The sequence below is a fragment of the Symphalangus syndactylus genome, chromosome 14 (genome assembly GCF_028878055.3).
Source record: "Symphalangus syndactylus isolate Jambi chromosome 14, NHGRI_mSymSyn1-v2.1_pri, whole genome shotgun sequence".
Taxonomy (NCBI): domain Eukaryota; kingdom Metazoa; phylum Chordata; class Mammalia; order Primates; family Hylobatidae; genus Symphalangus; species Symphalangus syndactylus.
The window spans coordinates 29053516-29073862 of NC_072436.2; the positions used below are offsets into that span (position 1 = coordinate 29053516).

The window sequence follows — 20347 nt, forward strand, 5'->3', positions numbered from 1 at the left end:
CTGTATGACTAAGAAAATATTCTATTCTTACTAAAGCATATCACTGCCTCTCCTCACACTCCACCCCTGTGCCTGAACCCAGAAAATGAATATAACAGTAAGAAGAATGTGAATGAGGATTTTTACACTGAGACACATTATGAGCTTGTCAGTACATAGATTATAAATTTAATTATGTGAATAAACTCCTGTAAGGTATTAGAAAAATGGAAAACTAGTTTTCATTCAATCATGAGCCTTTTATATTCAATCACAGTTCCAATCACCACCTAAATACTAAAAACATGCATGAAAATTTTGCTGATTTTTACGACTTGAATAGAGAAATGTTTGGAAAGCTGCTAATCCTTGAGTTTTACTTATTGCCTCTACTTCTAGACATGGAAGTAGAACAGTAAGTGATGTTTGGGCTCATTACTCCACTTTCTGAGCCTGGATATCTTCATGAGTACAAGAGCCAATCTCGTAATATTAACTAGAAGCAACTAGAAGCTTCCCTAGAAGCAACTGGAAGATTTACATAATAGCTACAAAAATAGCATTTATTGTATGTTTGCTATATTCCAGGCATGGTTCTAAGAATATTATATGTATTCATTCATTTAATTTGCACATGGCCTTATGAGCTAGGTCATATTATCATTGACATTTTACAGGCAGAATAGAAACGCAGAATTAAGTGTTTACCAAATGCACCCCAAGCAATCCAGACTCCAAGATCTGTGCTATTAATCACTGTGTTCAGCTGCTTTTCATCAACCAAAGGATGGTTTGAAAGCACTTTGTAAACTGCTATTCAGTATGTAATTTTTACTAATTATTTCTAATATTGTGTTATTTCATTATATATATGCCTACAATATATATATGTATCTACTGAATATTATTTAATCAAAACTGTCATTTATGATATGTGTTAAATGCTCTTTTATTATAACTATTTAAATAGGCTCAGAGTTAGGCATTAAAATATGTTTTATGTATTTACATAGTTTAAATGAGCGATCTTGCTGGATAATAGTCCTTTAATTACTTATATGCGGCAGTAATCTCATTTTCAATGTGAAGACATCAACAGAAGATACAAAACTGAAATTGAGTGTCTTTAATCGTAAACTTTCTTGACTCGTTGAAGTAGCTTTCTTTCTTTCTTATGCAGGGTTGTTAACGAACGTTAAATTCACACAAAGTGCTTATGGCCGCTCCTCAGATAGTGCCTGCTTCCCTTCATTCCTCATATATACATGGCAGAGCCAATGAGCTGAGAACAGAGTGCCTTCTCCCAGACGAAAGTATACAGCAGTAGATATTAGTGCACCATTCTCTGTTTCTTCGCCCTCAGAGGCATGAGGTGGCCACTGTCAGCACGACAAAACTGCAGCAGCTCAGACCATTGAACAGATCCATGAAGGTCAGCTGCTTTCTACATCCGTAATACCTATAGACGATTTCATGTAAGCTAGAAATGAACTTGTTTCTGTGTGTATATGCTTGTGTGCGCATGTGTGTGTGTAATCCAAATGTGACATAAACCTATTTTATCCTGATTAAAGCAATATTTCACATAAACTCTGGACCTTTTCAATCATAAATAAATATCAGTTGTTACTGTATTTGGTTACTATTATATTTGCTAATGTTATTATCATTATCAAACCATGACATTCTGCAATCCCATTTATTTGTCCTTTTGTATGACTAGGGTTGTCTTGGAAAAAACTGGAAGTATTCATCATTGTCAAAACGTCTAAATTGGGGCTATACAGCATAGTTACTGATACTGAGAAGTTCACCAGAAACTTTAGCCATTGCATCATGACCAAGATTTTGAAAGCTTCCTGACCCAAAAGTAATTTTAAATGTTAATTGGACAAAATATATTGGTAAAATACAGAAATTAAAACAATTACTGAAAAATAGATGTGTGACATTTGAATCAGTAGGCCTTGCTAAGGGCTACCATTTTTAATTTTGGTATTTACTTATTAGTTAATATAAAATTTGCTTATTTGTATCCTGTGAAAGAATAATTAAAATAGTGACTGATCTTTCATAAATAACATCTTTCATAAGTTTGTGCTTATCACATTTCTGACAAGCACATTACTGTTATCATTGGCTTCTCATCCGAAACTGCTGATTAAGGGACATCCATTCCTCAATTGTGCCAATTGATTTTAATGATTATTCATATGAGATCACTGAGTGTGGGCACCTCTGCACTGAGGCACAAGTTGCATTGCCCCTGATTGTGTTCATTTACCTATCACTGGGATATATTTTCATGGTTATGGGAAGAGCAATTGTAAATGATATCGCCATGTGAAGAAAAACATAACCAAAAGAAAAAAGTTCACTTCTCTAACGGTGGCAGGAGTTTAGCTCAGTTTACCTGATCTTTGACTTTACTATGCTATTTCACTGATTTATTGAAGGTCATTACTACTCATGTTTGTCGGTCTGAAATTACAAAGTTTTAGAAATTTTATAATTTTCCCACATTCTCAGGGTATTCTAGCAAACTAAGCATGACTCTAAGGGGAACTTCACAGGACATAAAGGAAAAAATAATAACAAAAGCATAGTACATTAATGGAAGACTTAAATTGGATTCCCTAAGATCCATCACAGAATCTTTTTTTTTTCAGAACTCTTAACATATTTCAACAATAACTTATATTTTTCCATTGTAACTGTTTCAACATTTTTGACATTTTTATAAAGCTGCCTTTCCCTTAAGTATATATTATGTGCCTATTTTATTTTATTTTTTTTAGTCGTTGTTTTGTTTTGTTTTTGTTTTTTGAGACAGGGCCTTGCTCTGTCATCCAGGCTGGAGTGCAGGGGCATGATCATAGCTTAATGCAGTCTCAACTTCTCGGTTTAAATGATCCTCCTACTTTGGCCTCCTAATGTGCTGAGATTACAGACATGAGCCACTGTGCCCAGCCTATGTCTGTTTTATTAACAAATTCATGTCTGACCTCCAACAAAATGCCTCACGCTTACTAAATATTAAAATTTCTCACTACTGACAGTAAATGACATGAACTTTTTCAGTCTTTGTGAAGGTCAATTTTGCAAATTTAATTAAAATTCTAAAAATATTTTTATTTTCCCTAAATGATTTAATATTTAGAAACTTATCCAATTAAAATAACTTCCATGGATTCAAAAAGTATGTGCATAAAGACAGACTTCACAAAATGATTGTAAAAATCCTTTTTTTTTCCCCGGTAGCTGCTCGCTGTCCCGGTCTGCGCCAGCTCCCAGTGCGCCTCGTCGCCATGCCTCAGAAAATTGAGGAAATCCAGGGATCTAGAACTAGAAATACCATTTGACCCAGCCATTCCATTACTGGGTATATACCCAAAGGACTATAAATCATGCTGCTATAAAGACACATGCACATGTATGTTTATTGCGGCACTATTCACAATAGCAAAGAGTTGGAACCAACCCAAATGTCCAACAACGATAGACTGGATTAAGAAAATGTGGCACATATACACCATGGAATACTATGCAGCCATAAAAAATGATGAGTTCATGTCCTTTGTAGGGACATGGATGAAATTGGAAAACATCATTCTCAGTAAACTATTGCAAGGACAAAAAACCAAACACTGCATGTTCTCACTCACAGGTGGGAATTGAACAATGAGAACACATGGACACAGGAAGGGGAACATCACACTCCGGGGACTGTGGTGGGGTTGGGGGAGGGGGGAGGGAGAGCATTAGGAGATAAACCTAATGCTAAATGACGAGTTAATGGGTGCAGGAAACCAACATGGCACATGGATACATATGTAACAAACCTGCACATTGTGCACATGTACCCTAAAACCTAAAGCATAATAATAAAAATAAAAATCAAAATAAAAAAAGAAAATTGAGGAAATCAAGGACTTTCTGCTCACAACCCGACGAAAGGATGCCAAATCTGTCCAGATCAAGAAAAATAAGACAACGTGAAGTTTAAAGTTCGACGCAGCAGATACCTTTACACCCTGGTCATCACTGACAAAGAGAAGATAGATAAACTGAAGTAGTCCCTGCCCCCTAGGTTGGCAGTGAAAGAACTGAAATGAACCAGACACACTGATTGGAACTGTATTAAAATAATAAAAATCCTAAAAAAAAAAATCCATTTGGTTTTCCATATGTATGTGCATCTACTTATGTAATATGTTTATTTTACATATGCATACTATTTACATTTTAAAATTCTCAATGTATTTTAATCATGTATTGATTAAGTAACTACAATGTATCTATAGTTCTAATACTTTACAATCATTTGAAACAGTGTGGTAAATCCTTATGTACTAACATGGAGAGATGCATGATGCATAGTTAAGAAAAAAATGAAAATGTAAAATAAAAAGGCTTATAATAATGTGTATGCATTCACATATGAATATTCTTTCAATTCTCAAAAATATATTTAGTAGACATTGCCACTTGGAATAGTATAAAAAGGGACTCTACTTTTTCAGTTTATAATTGAGCACAAATAATTAAAAAGAAGCTACTATATTAACATTATTTCCTAATCATGTATTTAACTGAGATAGAAAGGAGAAAAATATGACAACATAAAGGGGAAAAGTAAAATCACTACCTACAGTAGAAAATAATAATTATTTTTAAACTGTGTATTAACCATGCCAGGTAATCTCAGTATTCAGCTTTTTATTGGGAAAAAAATTCAGTTTTTAAAACCTCTTTGCTTTGCATGTAATTCATGAGTCAGTGTGGAGTGGTCATACACAAAGCTTCCATTTGCTTACTGTACTTTATTAAAAGTTTTGAAGCTGACAAAACTTTTCCAAAAAAAAAAAAAAGAAAAGGATTTTGGAAATCTGTTTAGAAACAATTCTGATTAATTCAGTGTCTACTTTTTAAATGTCTCTTTTTACCAAGCAGTTTTGCATGATAATAGTGTATTTATTTCTTAACATTTCAAATTCTCTATCTAGCTTTTGTATCCTTTTTACACCAAAAGTCATCATTATTTCCATAGCAACTATATTCATTGTCAAAGATAGAAATTTTTGACTTCTGTTGGGTATTTTTTAAGGAGCAAAGGAACATTTAAGCAACAAAAAGTGGTATTTTACAAAAATTGGCAAGAATCGAGAGAGAAAAAAAGTACTGGGTGGTTCCTTTAATAACTTACACAGATAACTTATTAAAACTATAAGTTATTGCCAAAACTCAACATGATTTTTCTTTAGTAACCTCGTATTAAATAATATTTTTTTGCAGTCATAATTTCTTCTTGTACTAAGTAACAACCATAAAATGAAGAATAAATATTTACATATTTAGTTAGGGAATTTGATATAAATATCTAATTTTCTGACCTTTCATTTTTTATTTAAAAAAATGAGTCAAAAACTAAATTAAGTCAAAAATTCCATCTAAAAAGTAAAGAATTCTTTTTCTCTCAACCCTCTCCAAATTTCTATCAACATGTTACTTAGTGTAGTATTGTATATTGTAATTTAGAAAATAAACACTTTATTTACTTATGCTCTTTTATGAGCAATAGGTAATAAGTATTTGCTGTAACACATTCATGAATACAAGAATGATGAACTTTGAAGCCAAACTTGTTTTTCTTGCAGCTTTTATTGCTTGAAGTTACTGTTTGGCACCACCGGATGGAGATACAGAGTTGGTAAAGTAGAGGGGAATAGTTTTTATTTTATCATACCTATAGATTTGTTTACAGATGGCAGGTTATTTTAGCTGGATCTTCCTGGCAGTTATTACTACTACCAGCAACAAAACATGCTTTATAAGTAGAGAAATTAGATACAGAATATTAGACTTGCTGTGCCGCATGCCACGTGGTGAGTTGATTGAGGATCCCAAGCTACTGGTTTCACTTCTAATTCATTGTTTAGTAAATCAGCAAGTACAATAAAAGAACAAAAAGATTAAGCTAGTAAACATTTTAAATAGAGGTGCTTTATGTGTGCCATCATATCAGTTTATTGATGAAATTTTAACTTGAAGAAAAAGGAAATTTCTTTATATAGTTTATTTATATATTAAATTTAAAATGTACCAAACAACTCATATGTGAAAAATATGTGTTGTAGCCTTTTCTGTAATAAATGTACACATCCTTTTGTCTCTACTAATAAGCATAATTTAGTGAAAGTGACAAAAAAGCAATGAATTATACAAAAGTTAGAGGAAGTACTACAACTGGACAAACTCTGGAACTAACACTCTCAAGTTTCAAAGTTGAAATATGAGGAATAAGTTGTACTTCGTTATAATGTCCCTTTCAGGGACTTAGCCGGGCACGGTGGTGGGCGCCTGTAGACCCAGCTACTCGGAAGGCTGAGGCAGGAGAATGGTGAGAACCCGGGAGGCAGAGCTTGCAGGCCATTGCACTCCAGCCTGGACGACAGAGCAAGACTCCGTCTCAAAAAAAAAAAAAAAAAAAAAGACACATACACACAAAAATATTCAATGCAGGAAGGATATCCTTTTTCACAAATCATTCTGGAGTATTTGGATGTCCATAGGCCAAAAGAATGAATGTAGACTTAAACGTCATACTTTACACCAAAACTAACTCATAATTCATCATGGACTTGCAAGTAAAATATTAAGCTATAAAACTTTTAGAAAAAAAAGAGTAGCATAATATTGTAGTATGGGATTGATAATGTGCACAGATGTAATACATATGACAACAGTAGCAAATATCCCTGTAAGAAAGTAATCTATTTAAAATCCACAGATGTTTTTTGTAGATTCCATATGTGAGATTACACAGTAATTGCCTTTTTGTGTCTGGTTTATTCAATTTAGCATAACATCCTCCAGATTTATGCTTGTTGTTGCAAGTGACAAGCTTTCCTTCTTTTTATGGATAAATAATATTTTATTTTGTTCTATTCCAATAATATTCCACATTTTCTTCATTCATCTATAGACGGCCACTTCATTTCTTCCCATATCCTTGGCTATTATAAATAATTCTGCAACGAACAGAACATAAAGCTGTAGATACCTCATATATATATATATATATGTGTGTGTGTGTGTGTATATATATATATATAATGGACTTCATAGAAGTAGAAATAGAATAGTTGTTTCCAGGGGCTGTAGGGTAGAGAAAATGGGAGATGTTGGTCAATGGGTAAAAAGTTTCAGTTATAAGATGAATATATTTCCAGAACGTACAGTACTGTGATTATAGTTAATATTATTGCATTGTTGACTTGCAAAGAGAATAAATTTTAAATATACTCACATACATGCACACACACAAAAATTGTAACTAATTGTGATAGATATGTTAATTTGATTGTGACAATCATTTCAAAATATAGATATATATCATATCATCACATTATGTCTTGAACATATTCCATTTTTATTTGTCAATTATAGCTCATTAAAGCTGAGAAAAAAATCTACATAATATGCTATCTTCTTCATAAAGCTCTTTCGTAGTCTAAATTTGATATTTTATATCTACTAGCACTATGTATTTGCTTTATGTTACTTTTCAAATATTACCTTATTGTACTGATAATTGTTCATATTTTAGATCTTCTAATAAATTTTAATCTTCTTGATAACAAGGCCTGCACATTTTCACTCTAAAATAACTCTTTATATGTAGTGAATATCTAGTATTTGTTCCAAAAAATATTTTTTAAAAATTTAAGTAGGTTAATAAAAGGTCATTTGAAATTGCTGCACTTGTCATAAACATTAGTTCTACCAATGATATCTGGAAAAAATTACCATTATTTCTACATTATTACATCTATATTCTCTTTCATAATTTTAATCTACATCCTTAAAGTAGTACTTGTTCAAAGAATAGTGAATACTGTAATAAAATGTTTCAGTAACTAAATATTATAGGCAAAGAAACTGTTCAGGAATCTTCCCTGGGCAATGAGAAGAATTTTTCCAGTATGGAATGTGTCCTGGTTGAAGTTGAGTGAGGTTATAGCTAGAAAGTTAAGAAAGATTCTTCAGAAAAAATTTCCCATTGGGGCATTTATTGTGAAAGAGTAGTTACTGAAAAATCCCCAAATATGAAAGAGTCTGTGTGTGCATGTGTGTGTATGTGTGTGTTTATAGGTGTATATATATATAAAATATATGTGTGTGTCTATATTTAATATTTAATATATTTAATATTATTTGGAATAGATTATTTCAATCTCAATATAAGCTTATTTTAAATGATATTATAGATGAAAGCTATGAATATGAACCATTCTACATATATAAAATAGTTACTGTATATATATTACTGTATATGTATATCATAGTTACTATACATATATATTATAGTTACTGAATAACTTGGAGGGAATATTAATAAATTTCCTTGAAGTGTCCAATTCCTTTTCTACTGTGGTTTTTAGAGTTTTAAAGGCTTTTTAAAAAGTTTTGTGGCAGTTGTGTAGATATGTATTGAACTATTGTTTTTTACCACAAGGAGAGCAGTTAAGTACTGTTTCTACTTCTTTTATATAGAATATGAAAGTGACTGTTAAAATAATGGCTTATATTAGTGAGCTTTATGGATCAGATATATTCTCTCTTTCTATACTTTCATATATGTTCTTAATTATTTGAATGGTTCATATTATTACATAGCTTTCCTCTATAATATCATTTAAAATAAGCTTATATTAATTAGATTGAAATAATCTATTACAAATAATATTAAAGCATGCATTTTATTGAGAGGCAGAAACTCCTATCCACGCTGGTGGAAACGCACAGCACTCCTGGATAACAATTTGACAGTAAATAGTAAAATCTTATCATGTGCTCAGCATTGAACTGAGGAATTCTTCTATGTGGGATGAATTCAAAATGCACAATTGTAATTGTTCTCAATTTTAGCCTCAAGAACATTTATTGCCCAGTTATATATTATGTTGTAATATTTATAGTGATGTAAATAATCGAAAACATGTGCTTGAATATGGTACCTCTTTATAATGGAGTGTTGTGGAATAATTACAAGTAACATCACAGAAAAATCTTAAATTACAAGAATATACCCAATATGCCATGTAAATGCAAAAGCAAATTTAATGTACCTGATGTATATATAGAGATAAAGTGGTAAATACTAAAAGCATATTTCCCAAACACTGGTAGTAGATGTGTCTAAGGTGGTTGTTGAGTTTGCTTTTTTAGTTTTCCAAATTATCCCAGAGGATATACATGATTTTTATTACGAAAATAGCAGTAGTTTTTGAAAAGAATAGATTTAAGAAGTAGGAACTGTATTGTGAAATATCCGAAAAGACTAATATACTATTTTTATGTATTGCTTTTTTTTTTTTTTTTTTTTTTTGAGACTCTCTCATTCTGTCACCCAGGCTGGAGTGCAGTGGCGTAATCTCAGCTCGCTGCAAGCTCCGCCTCCCAGGTTCACGCCATTCTCCTGCCTCAGCCTCCCGAGTAGCTGGGACTACAGGCGCCTACCACTATGCCTGGCTAATTTTTTGTATTTTTAGTAGAGACGGGGTTTCACTGTGTTAGCCAGGATGGTCTTGATCTCCTGACCTCGTGATCTGCCTGCCTCGGCCTCCCAAAGTGCTGGGATTACAGACGTGAGCCACCGCACCAGGCCTATTTATTGCTTTAAGTATACATAGAGTGTCTGCTTTGTGCTGGGCATCATGCTAAGTTAACAACCGATAATGCTAAGATAGAACTAAGTTCAGAAAGAGAATAAGCACAGCAATAACAGTACAATTAAGTTAGTGTTATCAAATACGTTTGAATAGAATTCAAATAAAATGTAGAAAAACTTTGACTAATTTGAATGTTTCTTTTTATTACACCAATTAGTCTTGGATTTCATGATTTTATTGTTCGTACATGACAAATTTTTATAAGAATTTGTCACCCAGTGTCTTTGAATGATTTAGTATTTCCTAAATTAACCCTAAACGTTTATAATGCATTTCTTCACGCACAGTTGTAAAAGTGATTTACATTTCATAACTTTTCTTTTCATCTACCTCCTGGTAATATTCAGGCATTGTTTTTAGTTCTCCTTTCTGGAGGATTAATTTAAACAAATTTTGGCAATAAGTTGGTATTTTTTAATACAGTTTTTACCTACTTATAGGGACACATGACTTTCAGAAACTCCTAGGTTAAGTAAGTACACTTGTACTTCTACAGTGCAGGGATGGTTTTAATATATTTATTTAAAATGTCCAACCTTGTTGTTATCCATCCTGGTTGTGCCATTTACCAAAATTCAAAAAAGAAAAAAATCACAGAGAATATTTATGTTAACCCGTAAGAACCTAGAATAACACAATAAAGAGAAATAGTTTCAGAAATTTTTAATTAAAGAGCTATTGAAACCACATTCTTAAATTATTTATTTTCTACACATGACTAAAATTTCAGTAGAGCAAAAATTTTTAAAAGGAAAAAAGAAAAGCTTTTGAGAGAGGCATAACTATTGGGCATAGCTAGACAAGGGTGGAGAACTAACTATTTTTGTCTTTTTTCCTGTATTTTTTCCATGGTAGGGTATGCTTTTGGCCTGTGTATTTTCCACCTCCAGATAATACTGCATTTCAGAGCTTCATCCAAACAAGAGTAATACAGTGTAGCAGTAAGTCATCTATTTTCTGTCTGTTAGAGTAAGACTACCTTCTATTTTGATGTTTTTAAGCCTTTTGTGGGAGGGTTCTAATTTTAGACTTACAGAAAATTGCAGAAATAGTAAAGAGAGTTTCCATATATCTCTTGCATATTTTCACCAAATGTTAACATCTTGTATAACCATTGTGCAATGATCAAGACCAGAATATTAAAACCAGTATAATAGTATTAACTAAACTAAATAACTAATTCAAATTTCATCTGTTTTTTTTTAACTATGATTATTTAATTTCTGTTCCAGAATACCACTTAGGATCCCACTTTGCATACACTTTTTTATTTTCTTCAGTCTCCTACAGTCTATAACACTTTCCCCTTTTATTCTTTGTTTTTTACGATCTTGACATTTTTGAAGAGCATTGGTCAGTTGCGTTTTTCAATTGTTTCTTAGTTTGAGTTTGCTGTTTCCTCGTGAATGGACTGAATTGTGTTTTCTTGGCAGGAGTACCATAGAAATGGCAGTGTTTCCTCAGTGCATTTGCATTCCAGAGATCATGATATTGATATATCTTATTACTGGTGATGTTGTCTTGGATCACTTATGCAAGGTAGTTTCTCCAGGTTTCACCACTCTAAAATTAGTATCATTCCCTTTGCAATTAATGAATATATTGGGTACATACTTTGAGAGCTTGCAATTCGATTTCTCCTTAAAATTTTACTCACTAATTTTAATGTTGGCCAGTGAATGCTGTCTTCATTACTTATTAAAGTGGTACTTTCCAAATGGTGATTTTCCTATTTCCCTCTTGCATTTTACATTTAAAAAGAAGACAGAATCCTTCTCTGTTTATTTGTATTGTATATGTTCATAAATGTTCATTTTATTTGATGCTTATAATCTTGAAGAAAAGAGTCAAACTCTGTAAAATATTTGAAGAGATGTTATCTGAGCCAAATATGAGTGACCATGGCCTGTGACACAGCCCTCAGGAGTTCCTGAGAGAATGTGCCCAAAGTGGTCGGGGTACAGCTGGGTTTCATACATTTTAGGATTGCATGAGACATTAATCAGATACATTTAAGAAACACATTAGTTTGGTGTAGAAAGGCAGGACAATTTGAAGCTGGCGGGGGACAGTGAGGGAGAAAGTGAGGAGGGAGGTTCCAGACTACAGGTAAATTTAAATATTTTCTGGTTGACAATTGGTTGAGTTTGTCTAAAAACCTGGGATCAATAGAAGGGAATGTCTGGGTTGCCATAATAGGTTGTGAAGACCAAAGTTTTACTACGCAGGTGAAGCTTTTTGCTGGCAGGCTTCAGGGAGAATAGGTTGTAAAATGATTCCTATCAGACAAAGTCTGTGTTGTTAATGCCAAGCGGTATAATGAGACATATCTGATCCTGTCTTCCCTTTAGGGCTTGAACTATTCTTTCAGGTTAAATTTTAAAGAGCCCCGGCAGAAAAGGAAGTCCATTCAGATGGTTGGGGGCCTTAGAATTTTTGGTCTACAGTCCAATATGAAAAATATTTTATTGCTCAACTTGTGCCAGCTTTAGCCATTTGGGAATCCTTTAGCCTACTTTGGGTTTTAGGTAAGATTTCATCTCTATCTATTTATTAAAAATAATAAGTTTATAGTGGTATGTTGGCTTTCAATTCAATACTATTTGGCTAATTTTAGCCAATCCTTTTTCTTTTTTGTAGCTTCTTTCTTCAACAGTTATTAGGATCTTAAGCTGAACTTAACTGTTCCATTGAAACCTGCCCAATAGTTCCATAGGTAGTTTTTTTGGATAAACATAAAAATTGACCTTTCTGGTCTTAGTGCTGGAAATCTACATTTGTTTTATCTGAGTGCCTTCCTCAGGAAAGGACCCCAAGGTCTCTCAAAAAGTATCAAAGAACTGAAACTCACCAGATCTTTGCATTCAGACAATGAGATTTCAGGCCTCTCATTCATGATGATTGTTTCTGATGGGAGAGGTGTTAGAGCCCTGGCACCAGGAAGTGGTCCACTCACAGGTTGGTAAAAGGAATGTTCTGACAACAGTATAGGTTTGAAATAGGAGAGTTTATTGGAAAGGAACAATGCTGCAAAAGGGTGCAGTGGGGCACCTCAGCAAGAGGACTGAGCGCACCTTGGTGGATTTTCCTTAGGAGCATTTACAGACCTTATGATGGGAGCTTAGGATTGTAAAATTAGTTTCAGCATGGCATTTCAGAGATGTAAGGCCTGAAATCAGATGTCAGCTTTAGATGCTAGGGAAGTCTGATTACCTCTAAATTCCCCAGATAAGGAGTTTGGCCTCCAGATGGCTTTTTTTTTTTTTTTTTTTTTTTTTTTGAGACTGAGTCTTGATGTTGTTGGGACCTCCTGGCTGGAGTGCAATGGCGTGACCTCGACTCACTGCAACCTCTGCTTCCCAAGTTCCAGCAATTCTCCTGCCTCAGCCTCTCGAGTAGATGAGATTACAGGCACCTGCCACCACGCCTGGCTAGTTTTTGTATTTTTAGTAAAGATGGGGTTCACCATGTTGGCCAGGCTGGTCTCAAACTCCTGACCTCAGGTGATCCACCCTCCTTGGCCTCCCAAAGTGTTGAGATTACAGGCATGAGCTACGACACCCAGCCCGGATGGCCTTTTTGATGGTCACCTGGTGGTCTTTGCTCCCTTTCAAATTGCTCAGATGAGAAGTTTTTGTCTTTGGGTCCATTTTAATCACCAGGTGGTTTTGCTCTCCTCAGGTTCCTTACCCCTCTAGTTTCTGTTTTCTCACACATAGTTACATTTCTTCCCTGCTATACGAACTCTTAATTTTATTTGGTCAGGGAGAGGGGTTTGAGACTGAGCTCTTATGTCCTCAGCTGCAGCACCAGATTAAAGCCTTCTTCGTTTTTGGCGATACTCATCATCACAGTCATTGGCTTTCTGTTCTGCAAGCAGCAGGACCTGGACCGAACATCTGGTGTTTCAGTAACACTATTATACTGTCTGTCTATTCCATGAACATGCTGTTTTAATTACAGAGGTTTTATAGTGTGTTTTAATGGCCGTTAGGGCTTAGTTATTCTCTGTAGTTTATCTCTTTCAGTAATATTTTGGCAATACTTGCATGTTTTTCCCCTTCATATAAAATTCTGTGTCAACTTAGTTCTAACAATATAAAATAGTTTGTTTTAATTGAAATTTCATAGAATGTATAAATTAACTTGAAACTGAAATCTTCATGATATGTCACTTTACATATGAACCTACCTAAGATCTTTTGATTTCTTCAAATATATTTTTATGTCTTCAGGATCTGGAATATTTTTAAATTTCTCAAAGAGAGGTTTGACACATTTTCTTGTTAACTTTATTGCTATGTATTTAGTGTTCTTTGTTGCTATAGATAGGATTTTATGTATCACTATGTTCTGAGGACTAAGGTCTGATTTTTTATCTTGCCCAAATTTCTATCTAAGGGGTCTAGAGAGTTGTGCCCTACTTTCTCATCAGATGGGTTTTATTTAACCCTGTATATTGTGACTTACTTTCCAATCTGTCTCTGGCATAACAAGGAAGAAAATCGAAATGTTTTACTCCAAAATATATTTCCTTGACATACCTTGAAATTACCCTGCAAAGTCTCCTGTGACAAAAATGCGCATTCTGTAGAGAATCCTCATTCCCCTTTGTTTTCCTTCCTTTCTTTCCAGATCCAAGAGATAATCAACTAAAAGCCAGGCACCCTTTTTAGTCTGATATAAAACATTTTACAACCTGCTCTCTCTGAAGTCCGCGGAGAGCTTCCTCGGCACAATAAAACTTGGTCTCCACAATCCTTTATCTTAACCTGAACATTTCCTTTCTATTGATCCCAGGTCTTCAGTTAAACTCAACCAATTGTCAACCAGAAAATGTTTAAATTTACCTATAGCCTGGAAGACCTGGCTTTGAGTTGTCCCACCTTTCTGAACCAGACCAATGTATTTCTTAAATGTATTTGCTTGATGACTTGTGGAAAGAGAGTTTCTGGGGTGCCAGATGAGTTGGTCTCCCCTGTGTGAGACATCCATGGGGGGCCATGGGCGGCCTCTGAGGAGAAAAGTCTCCTTATTTCCTTCATGTCTTTATGCCCAGAGAGCATAACTGCTCAGCGGCATTCCACAGGTTGCTCAGGGAGATAACACTCCCTTGAAGCAGTGGAGTATAATCAAATATCTTGGCTCCTCCTGAAACCCACTCCCATCTGTTTCAGTCCCAATAAGTTAAAGATCTTAAGTAATTTAGACACATGCCTTTGCTCAAGGAAATTCACAGAAACCGCCACTGCTATTCATCTTATTGAACGACTCACGACTTCTCCTTCAATGATTAATCCTTTTCCTCATCCCTTCCTACCCCTCCTATCTGTCCCTGAGAACAAAGAGCTTGTAAACCAATAAATTGGGCGGAGCCCGAGAGCTCTGGGCTGTGAGCAAGCTTCCGACGCTCCAGTCCCCTGGACCCGCCTTTCAAACACTTATTCTGTCTCTAACTCCTTTGTCTCTGTCCGACTTGGGGTACCCAAAGGGTGGTGTAGGGCAGGTTTCCCCAACAATGACTCATGCCTTCCTAAAATATATAAAACCAGGCTGTACCCCGACCACCTTGAGCACATGTCCTCAGGACCTCCTGAGGGCTGCGTCACAGGCCGTCACGGGCCATGGTCACTCATATTTGGCTCAGAATAAATCTCTTCACACTTCAGAGTTTGACTCTTTTCGTCGACAGTTCTCTGTTTTTTTATTTGTTATGTATGAAGGCTGTTAATTTTTGTATGCTAATTTCATATCCTGCTTCACTGAATACTTTCATTGTTTCAGTTAGTTATATTATTGGTTTTCTAGGGTTTCCCAGGGGTACTAATAATGCAGCCTCATTGTCTGGGGTGACACCTGAGGTTCGTCTCACAGCCATGGAGATCAAGAACACAGACACACAGTGAGGTTAAGAGCAGAAATTTAATAGGCAAAAGAAAGAGAATAGCTCTTTGCTACAGAGACGGGTCCTGGAAAAATGGGTTGCCAATCTGCAGCAAAATGCAGGGAGTTTTACAGATGAGCTGATGGCGAGGTTGTGTCTGATCTACATAGGGCATGAAAAACTGCATAGGACTAGGTGTGACATTTGCATAGGGCGTGAATCTCTGGCAGCCCCCACCCCAGTCTTTTATTATGCAGGCGGGATTTCAGCCTGAGCTGCTCCCTGTTGCCTGTTTCTTTCTTACTGTACGCATGCGAACAAAAAGGGAAGATGGGTTCAGACACAGTGGCTCACACCTGTAATCCCAGCACTCTGGGGGGCCAAGGCGGTCGGGTCACTTGAGGTCAAGAGTTCGAGACCAGCCTGGTCAACATGATGAAACCCTGTCTCTACTAAAAATACAAAACTTTGCTGGGCATGGTGTGACACACGACTGTAATCCCAGCTACTCGGGAGCCTGAGGCAGGTGATTCACTTGAATCTGGGAGGTGCAGGTTGCAATGAGCCAAGATTGCACCACCACACCTCAGCCTGAGCACAGAATGAGACTCCATCTCAAAAAAAAAAAAAAAAAAAAGGAAGATGAAGTTTCCATGATGGACATGATGCTGGGCCCTCAAGTAGTCTTTTTCTATTGGCGCAGCTGCCAGCATTTGCCCGTGCAAGCTTGCAGCTTCCTTATTTATGTTTGCAGCTTGATTTTTCAGGCTGCTCTTTGTTAGAAAAAAAATAATAATTTCGTGGGCTGCTTTTTGTTAGGAGGGAAGTTCTTCTGAGGACTCTTTTGCCCTCACTACCTGCCTAAATAATTTCTTTCTACCTCCTTTGTCACTATCATATCTTCTGCAATTAGAAATAAGTTTGTTTCCCCTTCACCCATTCTTATGCATCTATTTGATTTCTGTTTTTGAATTGCACTGGCAAATACTTTTAGCACAATATTGCATAGTGGCAGAAATAGTGGACATTCTGGCTGTATTCCTAATTTTATCAAAAATGCCTCTAGTGTTTCCTCATAAAATAAGACAATGGCTTTAGGACAAAGGTAAATGTATTTTTACCATGTTAAGAATGTAACTTTCAATTCCTGTTTAATGAATGTTTTTTATTAAGAATGGGTGTTGAATTTTGTTATAGGCTTTTTCAGCATGTAGAAAAATAATCATATTTTCCCTTAGTTATATTCATATTGTGTGTGTTGTTATTGGATTTTCTAAAACCAAAGTAACATTTCATTCCTGATACAAATCTCACTTGGTTGTCATTTCTTAACGTGGTGTCAGATTCTGTTCCTAATATTTTCCTTTGAATTTCTCTGTCAGTATTTATTAGTGAAATTGGTCTGAAGTTTTCTTCTTTGAATTTATTTATCCTTGCATCGCAAGAATGATTAGAAAGAATTCATTCCATTTCAATAGTCTGCAATGAACAATAAAGCATTAGGACTATCTGGTCTTTGAAGAATTGATAGAATTACACTCTAAAATATCTGGACCTAGTTCATTTTGGGGGAAGGGTAGTTCTTAGTATCTTTACATATTCTATGAGAATTTGTATGTTTAAGCTTTTTAACTCCAATAGGGTCAATTTTGGTAACCTGAATTTCCCACAGAAATTATCAATTTTATTTAGGTTATCAAATATACTTGCATGAAAAGTCTACAAATTAATCTCTTTATGGTTTCTTCTTTTTAATTATTATTTCCTCTTGTTATTTTTTTACTGTGTATATTTTTGTTTCTGCTTTGTCTTCTTGATAAAGTTAGCTATTGGCTTATAGAGTACATTTGCTTAACTGATTTATAATAATTTTCTTAACTAAACAAGGGATTGAATTTATTAGATCTTTTACTTTAAATTCTCTGCTGGAAAACATTCCCTTTGAAAACCGGCAGAAGACTAGGATGCCCTCTCTCACCACTCCTATTCAACATAGTATTGGAAATTCTGGCCCAGGCAATCAGGCAAGAGAAAGAAATAAAGGGTATTCAAAAGAGAAGAGAGGAAGTCAAATTGTCTCTGTTTGCAGATGACATGATTGTATATTTAGAAAACCCCATCGTCTCAGCCCCAAAACTCCTTAAGCTGATAAGCAACTTCAGCAAAGTCTCAGGATACAAAATCAATGTGTGAGGGATGTGAAGGACCTCTTCAAGGGGAACCACAAATCACTACTTAGGGAAATAAGAGAGGACACAAACAAATGGAAAAACATCCCATGCTCATGGATAGGAAAAATCAATATGAAAATGGCCATACTGCCCAAAGTAATTTATAGATTCAGTGCTACTTCTATTAAACTACCATTGACTTTCTTCACAGAAATAGAAAAAACTACTTTAAATTTCATGTGGAACCAAAAAAGAGCCTGTAGAGCCAAGACAGTCCTAAACAAAAAGAACAAAGCTGGAACCATCATGCTGCCTGACTTCAAACTATATTACAAGGCTACAGTAACCAAGACAGCATGGTACTGGTATCAAAACAGATATATAGACCAATGGAACAGAACAGAGGCCTCATAAATAATGCCATACATCCACAACCATCTAATCTTTGATGAACCTGACAAAAACAAGCAATGGGGAAAGGATTCCCTATTTTATAAATGGTGTTGGGAAAACTGGTTAGCCATAAGCAGAAAAGTGAAACTGGACCCCTTTCCTTACATCTTATACAAAAAACTGATACTGGACCCCTTCCTTACACCTTATACAAACATTAACTCAAGATGGATTAAAGGCTTAAATGTAAGACCTAATACCAAAAAAGCCCTAGAAGAAAACCTAGGCAATACCATTCAGGACACAGGCATAGGCAAAGACTTCATGACTAAAACATCAAAAGCAATGCCAACAAAAGCCAAAATTGACGAATGGGATCTAATTAAACTAAAGAGCTTCTGCACAGCAAAAGAAACTATCATCAGAGTGAACAGGCAACCTACAGAATGGGGGAAGATTTTTGCTATCTATCCATCTGACGAAGGGCTAATATCCAGAATCTACAAGGAACTTACGCAAATTTACAAGAAAAAAACAACCTCATCAAAAAGTAGGCAAAGGATATGAACAGCACTGCTTAAAAGAAGACATTTATGCAGCCAACAAACATAGGAAAACAAGCTCATCATCACTGGTCATTACAGAAATGCATATCAAAACCACAATGAGATAACATCTCACTCCAGTTGGAATAGTGATCATTAAAAAGGCAGGAAACAACAGATGCTGGAGAGGATGTGGAGAAATCAGAATGCTTTTACACTGTTGGTCGGAGTGGAAATTAGTTCAACCATTGTGGAAGACAGTGAGGTGATTCTTCAAGGATCCAGAACCAGAAATACCATTTGACCCAGCAATCCCATTACGGGGTACACACCCAAAGGATTATAAATCATCGTACTATAAAGACGCATGAATACATATGTTTACTGCAGCACTATTCACAATAGCAAAGACTTGGAACCAACTCAAATGCCCATCAATGATAGACTGGATAAACAAAATGTGGCACATATACAATATGGAATACTATGTAGCCATAAAAAAGGATGAGCCCATGTCCTTTGCAGGGACATGGATGAAGCTGGAAACCATCATTATCAGCAAACTAACAGAGGAACAGAAAACCAAACACTGCATATTCTCACTCATAAGTGGAAGTTGAATAATGAGAACACATGGATACAGGGAGAGGAACATCAAACACCAGGGCCTATCAGGGGATGGGGAGCTAGGAAGAAATACCAAATGTAGATGATGAATTGATGGGTGCAGCAAACCACCATGGCATGTGTATACCTATGTAACAAACCTGTACGTTTTGTACATGTATCCCAGAACTTAAAGTATAATAAAAAAATTAAATAAATAAAATTACCTGCCTTTTTAATATCTGCTTCTTTAGTATTTCTTTTTTGTGCTCTCTTTGACTTAATTTGTTGTTATATTCTGATGTTCAGAACTGAGGATATAATTATAATTTTATTCTTTTTAATAAATAAATGTTTAGTTCAATAAATTTTATTATCATGAATGTGGTGTCAGTTTCTGTTCCTAATATTTTCCTTTGAATTTCTCTGTCAGGATTTATTAGTGACCATGGTCCGCGATGGCCCGTGACACAGCCCTCAGGAGGTCCTGAGGACATGTGCTCAAGGTGGTCGGGGTGCAGCTTGTAAAATGCATTTTATAGATTCAGTTATGTAATATTTTTCTTTTCTTATTTTTATGTGTATAATTTCAGTTTGTATTCCCTTTTTCAAGTAGAAGTTGATCTAAGTAAGTTTGGAATTTATTTTCTTATTTCAAAATGAATAGACCTTTTTGTTTTATTGTTGTTGCCATTATTATTTAATTCTAGTTTTTGCATTGTTACCAGAAATTGTTGTTTTAAATACTTATTTTTACCTTATGAAACATTTTTCTTGTAATCTAGTATACGAACAATAACAAATTTTTGACCACACACTGGGACTCATGCCTGTAATCTCAGCACTTTGGGAAGCTGAAGCAGGAGTATCACTTGAGGCCAGAAGTTCCAGAGCAGCCTGGGCAACACAGCAAGACCCCGTCTCTATAAAATATGTTTCACAAAATAGGCAGGCATGGTAGTGCACACATGTAGTCCCAGCTACTTGGGATCCTGAAGAGGGAGGATAGCTTAAGAACAGGAATTCACAGCTAGT

At 35.1% G+C, this 20347-nt stretch overlaps 1 long non-coding RNA gene and 1 pseudogene across 1 annotated transcript in view; one reads left to right on the forward strand and one right to left on the reverse strand.

Annotated features, from left to right (window-relative positions):
- The window catches only part of LOC129462342 (uncharacterized), a 97395-nt gene that overhangs the window by 17927 nt on the left and 59121 nt on the right, over positions 1 to 20347 (reverse strand). The gene's annotated exons all lie outside the window — the stretch shown is intronic.
- LOC129462930 (large ribosomal subunit protein eL38-like) lies at positions 285 to 4149 on the forward strand (annotated as a pseudogene).